The sequence below is a fragment of the Physeter macrocephalus genome, chromosome 15, assembly GCF_002837175.3.
Source record: "Physeter macrocephalus isolate SW-GA chromosome 15, ASM283717v5, whole genome shotgun sequence".
NCBI lineage: Eukaryota > Metazoa > Chordata > Mammalia > Artiodactyla > Physeteridae > Physeter > Physeter macrocephalus.
In genome coordinates this window covers 38,655,823-38,664,625 of record NC_041228.1, presented here as the reverse complement: position 1 = coordinate 38,664,625, position 8,803 = coordinate 38,655,823, and the positions used below count along the sequence as shown (strand labels likewise).

The 8,803-nt window shown below is 44.1% G+C and overlaps 1 pseudogene; it reads left to right on the top strand.

Annotated features, from left to right (window-relative positions):
- The first annotated feature begins 2,417 nt into the window (after window positions 1-2,417).
- On the top strand, window positions 2,418-3,065 carry LOC102991797 (ADP-ribosylation factor-like protein 2-binding protein; annotated as a pseudogene).
- The last annotated feature ends 5,738 nt before the right edge of the window (window positions 3,066-8,803 follow it).

The following is an 8,803-nucleotide window of genomic DNA, read 5'->3' as shown; positions in this document are numbered from 1 at the left end:
AAGAACCTTAGTTAGGATGATAACAGATAAATGAATGGCTGCAGTACATGAAAACCCATGCTTCCCTTCTAAGAGTTTGAGCTAGGTGGGTACCATATTTTAGCTTTTCACATCATCCTTTCAAATATATCATGATACAACAGAAACTACTTAGGAGATAAGAAGATGCCAATACCATTACATGCATTTAGAAATAATCCGTTGATGACACAGAAGAAATCAGATGGTTCACTTTTGCCATGTTTTTCAAAGACCTTCAGTCAGGCCAAATGCCTTCAAAAATAAATGAAGGGAAAAGATGGAGTGCCTGTGCTAAAATTTTGGCAAAGAAACAACTGAACAAAGAAACAACCTTTGAACCCATTAAAAACCCACTTCTGTCTGATTCTCACCAAGAACTCCTTATATCTCCTTGGAATTCTCACTTCCAAATATCCATAGAACTTCCCTTCACTCCTGGGGGGCCTGTTGTCACTAAGAGTTCCGAACATGATGCATTTGTTTCCTTGGGCTGCTGTCACAAATTACCACAAACTGGGCGGATTAAAACAAAGGAAATTTATTCTCTCACAGTTCTAAAGGCTACAAGTCTGAAATGAAGGTGTCAGCAGGGTCATGCTCTCTTTGAAGACTCCAGGGAAGAATCCTTCCTTGCCTCTTCCACCTTCTGGTGGTAGCCAGCAATCCCTGCCTTGTAGATGCATCACGGCAAGTTCTGCCTGGTCATCACAGGGTCATCCCCCCTCTCTGTGGGTCTTTGTGACCATATATCCTTTTCCTTATAGTCATTGGGTCTAGGGCCCATTCTAATCCAGTGTGGCCTCATCTTAACTTGATTACATCTACAAAGACCCCATTTCCAAATAAGGTCATATTCACAGGTATCAGGGCATTAGGACTTCAACATATCATTTTGGAGGACACAATTCAACTCCAAATCTTCTACTCTGAGAAAAATTCCACCACATGGCATTCCGTCTTTCCTTCCTTTCTTCCTCCTTTTTACAAATATATATTAATATTTACTATGTGATAACCCTATGTTCTGCTATGGAGGGTAGAAAGATGAAGTTGATATTCCCATATTCAAAAGATTTAGACCTACCTAGCAGGAAGATTCAACTGTACATACAAATCATAATACAAAGCAAAAGATGGTAATTGCCAGGAGGGTCATAAACAGAGTGACACAAAAAATACAGAGAAAACAAATCGATTCCAGCTGGGGAGAATCAAGCAAGACATTTGAGCTTGACTTCAAAAACTATCCTGGATTTGGATTTTCAGAGCTTAGTAAAGGCGTCTCCAGTTCAGCTGGGTGAGCAAAGGCACAGAGGAAAGAAAGCACGGCATGTTTAAACATTTATCAGTGTGCCTAGGACCCCTCATGTGTTATTGCTGCAAATACATTTCAGAAGTGTTCATAGAAAAGAGATTAGAAGAAAAAGCTCCAAAAAGCAAACCAACAGGGATCATCCCTGGGAGGTGAAACATTTCCTTCCCTTCGTGCTTTTATATTTTTTTCTAATTCTCCTCAATGCTTATGCTTTATTTTTAATTAGGAAAAATAATACTTTTGTTTTCAAGAAAGATTTTCACATCACCTCAACGCAGTCGTCTCCCAAAAGGAGAAGAAATCAAATCTTTCCTGATACAGAATTATAACTGCGTGAGACGACTTTAATCGTGTCACTTGTGACAGGGAGGAAGAAAACGACCAGGAGATGGAGTTGATCCATCAGCGGGTTCCTGCGGATACTGGCATTTCAGTCTGTACTTGAACGCAGAACGACAACTCCTGTTTTCCTTTAGGTGAGCAATGCCTGCCCTCTGCTGGTGATTCAAAAGTTAGTTACCAAGGGCAAGAGTTTTTCTTTCCCGGCTTCCTAAAATAAAGTGATGAAGAAACAAGAAATATAAACTCATCATTCTGATTATAAAGCCATTCGTTTTGTTACTTTGGGTTTTGAATTACTTTAAGCGTAGGAGAGAAAAACCTGTTGGTTCACTTTCCTTCTTGGGCCAGTAGCACAGCCGGTCCCCAGGCTGGGACTTCAAAAAATATCTTGTTCCCAAGTCAGGAATTCGTTCAATTGGCGGGAAGGAGGATGGTTCGGTTTGTAGGGTGTAAGAAAAAAGGGGTGGCCGGCGGCAGCGGCGAGCTTAGTGAGGCCTGGCCGGGCTTGGAGGCCGGCGCGTGGCCGCAGCCGGGGAGCCTGAGGGTCAGGCTCCGCGCGCAGGCGCTACCCGGCTGGGCCGTGAGCCAGCTGTGGCCTCGGCGGCGAGGCCTCACCGGTGCAGGTTGGGTCTCTGCGGAGCAGAGCTGAGGCTGCGCCCGGGCCCGGGCCCGGGCCGCGGGCGGGGTACAAGGCCCGCGGGCAGCTCACCCGCGCCCGGTGGATGAGCCAGTGGCGGCGGCAATGGACGCCCTAGAGGAAGAGAGCTTCGCGCTTTCTCTTTCGCCTCTGATGCAGAATTTGATGCTGTGGTTGGATATTTAGAGGACATTATCATGGATGATGAGTTCCGTTTATTACAGAGGAATTTCATGGACAAGTATTTACTACCAGGAGTTTGAAGACAAGGAAGAGAATAAGCTCACCTACACGCCTATTTTTAACGAATGTATTTCTTTGGTAGAAAAGTATATAGAAGAGCTGTTGGAGGGGATTCTTGGATTTAACATGGCGGCTTTCACTACAACTTTACAGCACCATAAAGATGAAGTGGCCGGTGACATCTTCGACATGCTGCTCACGTTTATGGATTTTCTGGCTTTTAAGGAAATGTTCCTGGACTCTCCAGCAGAAAAAGAAGGCCGAGGACTGGACTTGAGCTGCGGTTTAGTGGTTACTTAATTGTGCAAATCATCTTCATTGCGCAAATCATCTTCATTGCCAGGTTCCCAGAACAATATGCAGCCCCAAGTCCCACCTCCAGGTATTGGGATCTTTCTGGACACCACCAGCCGAATAGACTGGGAGAGGCTTTGGCTAATGATGTCAGAAGAATACATCTCGGAAAGACTGACTGTTCTGCAACCCTTCATTCAGGTTAAGTATTGATGGGTCAGAAGCAAATTACCTGACCTTCCAGGGACACGTTCTTGTCTTCAGTAACCCTAGTACTCCTCCCGGAGTAGACACCTCTCTCAGGAGCTTCTGAGTCTGGATCCTGCAGCAAGCCCAAGCCCAGCATTCCACCTGGGGGGCCCTTCCCCAGCATACATGTTAGCATGTCCATATTGGGAGAACCCACCATCACCAGCCCTCTTGCCCAGCAGGCCTTGCATGTCCCACCAGGCTTTTTGTGCACTCACAGCTTATATGGGTCAGAGTTTCAGTCCTGCAGCCTCTATGGGGTTTTTGACTGGGAGTGTTCATCTAGAGTTTAACTCAAGCTAGCTGCCCATCTCAAGATTTCTGAAAATGCTACTATCACAGCTAGTCTTGGCTGTAGAAATCAACTTAGAGAGATGTCCTTTACCTAAAAGCTACATGTGAAAATCAATGCCTGGGCTTCCCTGGTGGCACAGTGGTTAAGAATCCACTTGTCAATGCAGGGGACATGGGTTCGAGCCCTGGTCCGGAAAGGTCCCACATGCTGCAGAGCAACTAAGCCTGTGCGCCACAACTACTGAGCCTGCACTCTAGGGCCTGTGAGCCACAACTACTGAAGCCTGCACACCTAGAGCCCATGCTCCGCAACAAGAGAAGCCACCACGGTAAGCCCGTGCACTGCAACAAAGACCCAACGCAGCCAAAAATAAATAAATAAACTTATTTTAAAAAAAGAAAATCAATTTCTAGTCTTATATGTGTAGTCCTTGTATAACTGTCTCCTGCTGGTCCTGATGTAGTCCCATTGTTTCTATAACTCATTTACGTGTTTTTGAAAAAATATTTTTGTAGATGAATACTCAGGCTAACCTAGTGGATATAATCTTGGAACTTCTGTGATTACCCACTTCAATATCAAAGTATTATATGCTGTGTGCTTTTTAGCTGTTAGAGCTATGAAAGCAAAAATGCTTTCTATGTTGGTATTCCTATTTTACTGGGCAACAATGAATATATGCTGGAAGTAGTCTAAAAGGTATTCCTTTCTTAGAGCATGCTAGTGTTTGTGCAAGTTTGCTTAAAACCCTTTCTCTGTAAATCAGCGCCTTAGGTTTTCTGTTGGGATAGGGGCTCTGCACTTCCTTCTCGCTGTCAAAATAATCCCATCAAGACAGTGTTCTGCTGGTCTAGCTCAGTACAAGTAGGAGATAGCAAACAGCTTCACTGGTCATCTGTCTGCTTGGATTGGTTTGGTTTACTACAATGTTTGATAGCACGTTACTGACCAGAAAACATGGATGTCACATCCCTCGAAAGAAAAACCATAGTTCAATTCCCAACGTGCACCTTAGTTTTTTTGTGGTTGTTGTTTTTATTTTTATTTTTCAAGTAAAAATAAGAATCTCTACCGACTTTTCACTTGGCTATTCTGGTTTTAAAGGATGCGCTACAGGCTATGTGTTTTTCTGTACCAACGTGATGCTTATTAAATACTTTCCTACCATTAGTAAAATTTGAGGTGTTTTACAAAAACAAAACAAAAAAAAGAAAGAAGGAGTGGGCGAGTTCCTGCCTGGTGCCTCAGGGCAGGTAAGGGGTTTGCACAAAGTAATGGAGAGGCTTTGACACCAACAGGAATCGGATGCTCTCCTAATTCAAGAGGTTTGATTAGGGCTTTTTCTGAATTAAGCTTGATTGGGTGATACCTTTAGAAACTTTAGGTTTCTCAACCTCAGCACTATTAACTTTCAGGACTGGGGGCTGTCCTGTGCGTTTTAGGCTGTTTAGCAGCATCCCTCACCTCTACCCACCGGATGCCAGTAGCACTCCCCGGCAAGTTGTGACAACCCAAAACACCTCCAGACATTGCTAAATCCTCCCCCACCCAGCCCCCAGGAGCGGAGACAGAATCGCCCCCTGTGGAGAACCTCGGCTTCAGACCCAGCTTCTTTTCCTTTTAAAACCTGGGTGTATTTACAACCCATCAGGCCCATTGTGTGCAAACCAGCAGGGATGTGAGGACAAAGCACAAGGGGTTCAAGACGCCAGTCACCCTAGGCCCAGCCCCTCAACCTCCTGGGGCTTGGTTTTATCAGCTGTAAAATACTGTTATCATAACTTTTATCTTGCAAGGCTGTTGTTTGTTTAGTTAACAAAAACTTGCTAAGCACCTATTATGTGCTAGGCTGTGTGGTGAGGACGGGCCTGTGGAATAAACATGTCAAAACGTGAAATTACTGTGAAGAGCGTGAAGCGGTACATGTATGTGCTTCTGCGGTAAAATGAATAATGAACCTTTGGAAGGTGGCACTTTTAGAAAGACCGAACACAGGCCCACAACCTTATTCACATTTCTGAAATACAAAAAACTCTGAAAACTTTTTCTTTTTCTTTTCTTTTTTTTTTTTTGTCATCAAAATCTATTTGCTGGGCTTCCCTGGTGGCGCAGTGGTTGAGAGTCCGCCTGCCGATGCAGGGGACGCGGGTTCGTGCCCCAGTCCGGGGGGATCCCACGTGCCGCGGAGCAGCTGGGCCCGTGGGCCATGGCCGCTGAGCCTGCGCATCCGGAGCCTGTGCTCCGCAACGGGAGAGGCCACGGCAGTGAGAGGCCCGCGTACCACAAAAAAAAAAAATATCTATTTGCTGGCAAAACCTGACCTGACATGGATGAGGCTCTGTACATTTTGTATCGATCCTGCTGAGTATGAATGGTCATATTTTTCTGCACAAATATTAATGTGTTAGGTCAAGGGGTATTTCCCCAGACTGTGCTGAGGGCTTTAGATTATATGTAACATGTGCACTGCTTTACTTTTCTAAAACCCACAGCAGCTGAAGGCCAAAACAGAGGCAGACCCAGGGGTTTTGAATAAGGGACTATGGACCTGGTCTGTGTAAATTAGCATGGAAAGAGCAACACAGGAGCTACACCCTCACCCCAGAAGGAGCCATTGGTTCTCAGCTGCACCTTGTACCCAGCCAGGCAAACTGTGAGCTTATCATATGAGATCAATAGGAAAAGACAGGTGTGTGTTTGTGTGTAGAGCGTGTGAACTTTGTCCCTGGCTCAGCAGAGGAGCCCCTGTCCAAAGACCACTGGTCACTCTTTTCATCCATCGCCCTGAGAGACAGGAAGCAAAACCTTTCCTCCAAAGGGCTCCTGGTCACAGATGTGGCCCAGTCTCCTTCTGTAGCCACCAGCTACAGAAGCCACTCAAAACAGTCCCTTCCCCCATCTTGTTATTAATATATTTGTTCATTTCTCAAATATTTGTTGAGTCTCTACTGTGTGCCAGACACTGAGCTTGCCAAGGAAACTTTCCCCTTTTCTTTCTTTCCTTCTTTCTTTCTTTCATGTTTTGATATGTCAGTATTCTTTTTTGTTATTTCAGAAAATGAAAGAATAGAAGGAAATTTTAAGGTCTGATCTGAACCAATGAATTATTCCATGATTAACAGATGTGAGTTCTTTTTCCTTTATGTGATATATATGCATAATTGTTACCAGGTGGTGTAGGTCTTTAGACAGTATGTCCAAATTCTATGGGTTAAAAGTGGTTTTGTGTTATGGTTAATGTAAAGGGAATTTGTCTTATAAAAGCACTATTCACAGAAACTATTTGCTGATGCTTCTCTCTCCTCACTAGACTATCTACTCTTTAAGAACTTCTTTGTGTTTGCTAACTGCAGGTGCTTAATAAATGTTTGAGGAGGGAATGAAAGAATGATCTTCCAACGTTCTGGCTGAGGATTCTCTGCCTTTATAATTGAGCTCGGTGACTGTTTCCTAGTCTCTTTATTTATTTGTTTATTTATTTATTTATTTATTTATTTTTGGCTGCGTTGGATCTTTGTTGCTGTGCGCAGGTCTCTCTCTAGTTGTGGCGAGCGGGGGCTACTCTGTTGTGGTGTGCGGATTTCTCATTACAGTGGCTTCTCTTTGTTGCAGAGCACAGGCTCTAGGCGTGCGGGCTTCAGTAGTTGTGGCGCACGGGCTCTAGGGCGCAGGCTCAGTAGTTGTGGCACACGGGCTTAGTTGCTTCGCAGCACGTGGGGTCTTACCAGACCAGGGTTCGAACCCATGTCCCCTGCACTGGCAGGCGTTTTCCTAACCGCTGCGCCACCAGGTAAGTCCTGTTTCCTAGGCTCTTGAGACAGATGACAGGGATGCAGATAAGACTTACATATGTGCAGAACTTTACAGTTTTCCAAGTACTCTCACGTACATTGAAAATCATTTTTAGATTAAATTAATCCAGAAAATAAAACTTGACCACAGGAATGGTAGCAAGTTTTCCTTTTACACTGACTGCAGTTAGGAGAAGTTGTTTCCTTCCTTCCAATTGGTCCACTAAACTGGTCTTTAAATGCAGAATTTGAAAATGTGCATTTCAGGGGCTTGGAGAAACATCCCTACATTCTTCAACTGAAGAAAAACCAAGTAGAGAATTTAAACAGCATCAAAGGCAATCCAGGTTAAGACTTAGCAAAATTTTGTTGAACATAAAATATCTGAAGCAGTGGAATGCTTTCCTAAAAGAGGTACAGAATCACCACAAAAACGGTGGTTCCAAAATTACTCTCATCATACAGTTTTGTTTTAGTTTTCCTGTGGAAAAACCTGCAGGAAAATATTTGGCCACCAGAGGGTACTCTACCAAAATCCAAAGGCACTCCCCTCAGGGAGTTCCCTATAAAACGCTCAGATACTGAAGACCTACCAAGGGCTAGTCTCAAAGCTTTCATGGCTGTTTTCCCAACCAATTGCCCATAAACTGTACTCCATGGGAAAGCACTGTATCTTCAGCTCTAGCTTTCCAGATCATGACACCATTTCTTAGCGGCAGAGAGTCACATGGTATCAACACTGCCCCAAACTGGAGTTCTACGTCAGCTATAGCCCTTTTGCACTAGTGGGACCTGTCTTGTTGCATCTGCTCATGAATATAGAAATTTACGTAAGGTTAATTTATGTCTTCCACTTCTCTTAAGTACATTGATGATGAATAAATCAGAACAATATGAGAACATATGAGGCTGTTGCATTTAATTTGGCAATTAATAATTAAGAGAACTATTTGTCATTTAGAAATACCACGATTAATCCTTTTAATTACCATCTGGATCTCTTGTAAATTATTCGATTTACTTAATCCTTGTTTACTTTCATTCAAAAGCCCTCAAATTTCACTAATTTGGCACACCAGATATTCAGCCTTAGTAGAAAACAAAACAAAATATAAAGGAACTTAGCACTGGAACCACTCTGTTGGTGGGAAAAGGATGGGTGAGGGAGAGACCTACCTTCCAATCCCCATTAGCCCCCTGTGGGATCCAGGGCAAGTCACTTCCTGCCCCTAAACTTCATTCTCTTCCCTCATAAAATGAGAGAGGGCTAGACTGGAGCAGAGGATTCTACTTTTTCTTTTTAAGTGAACCTGTTCTTCTGTAATGGAAGGGGAAAGTCTATCAATGTCCTGGCTCTAGGGAGATGGCAAATGGGTTCCATTTGGATTCACCCAAGTTCAGGGGGTTGTCCCTTCCACACTGTACCACTTCTCCAGGTCTCCAGAACCACGACCCCCATCAGTCATGGGGATGGGGCTCATGCATGTGGCACAGGTGTTCCCACTGGAGTTGTCCACGTGAAGTCAGAGTCATGGGGCCCAAGCGTGCTCAGTTACCTGTTTCAGGAGCTAAACAGTAGATTAAGTGAGGGATTTATTTCTCTCATGTAACAAGGA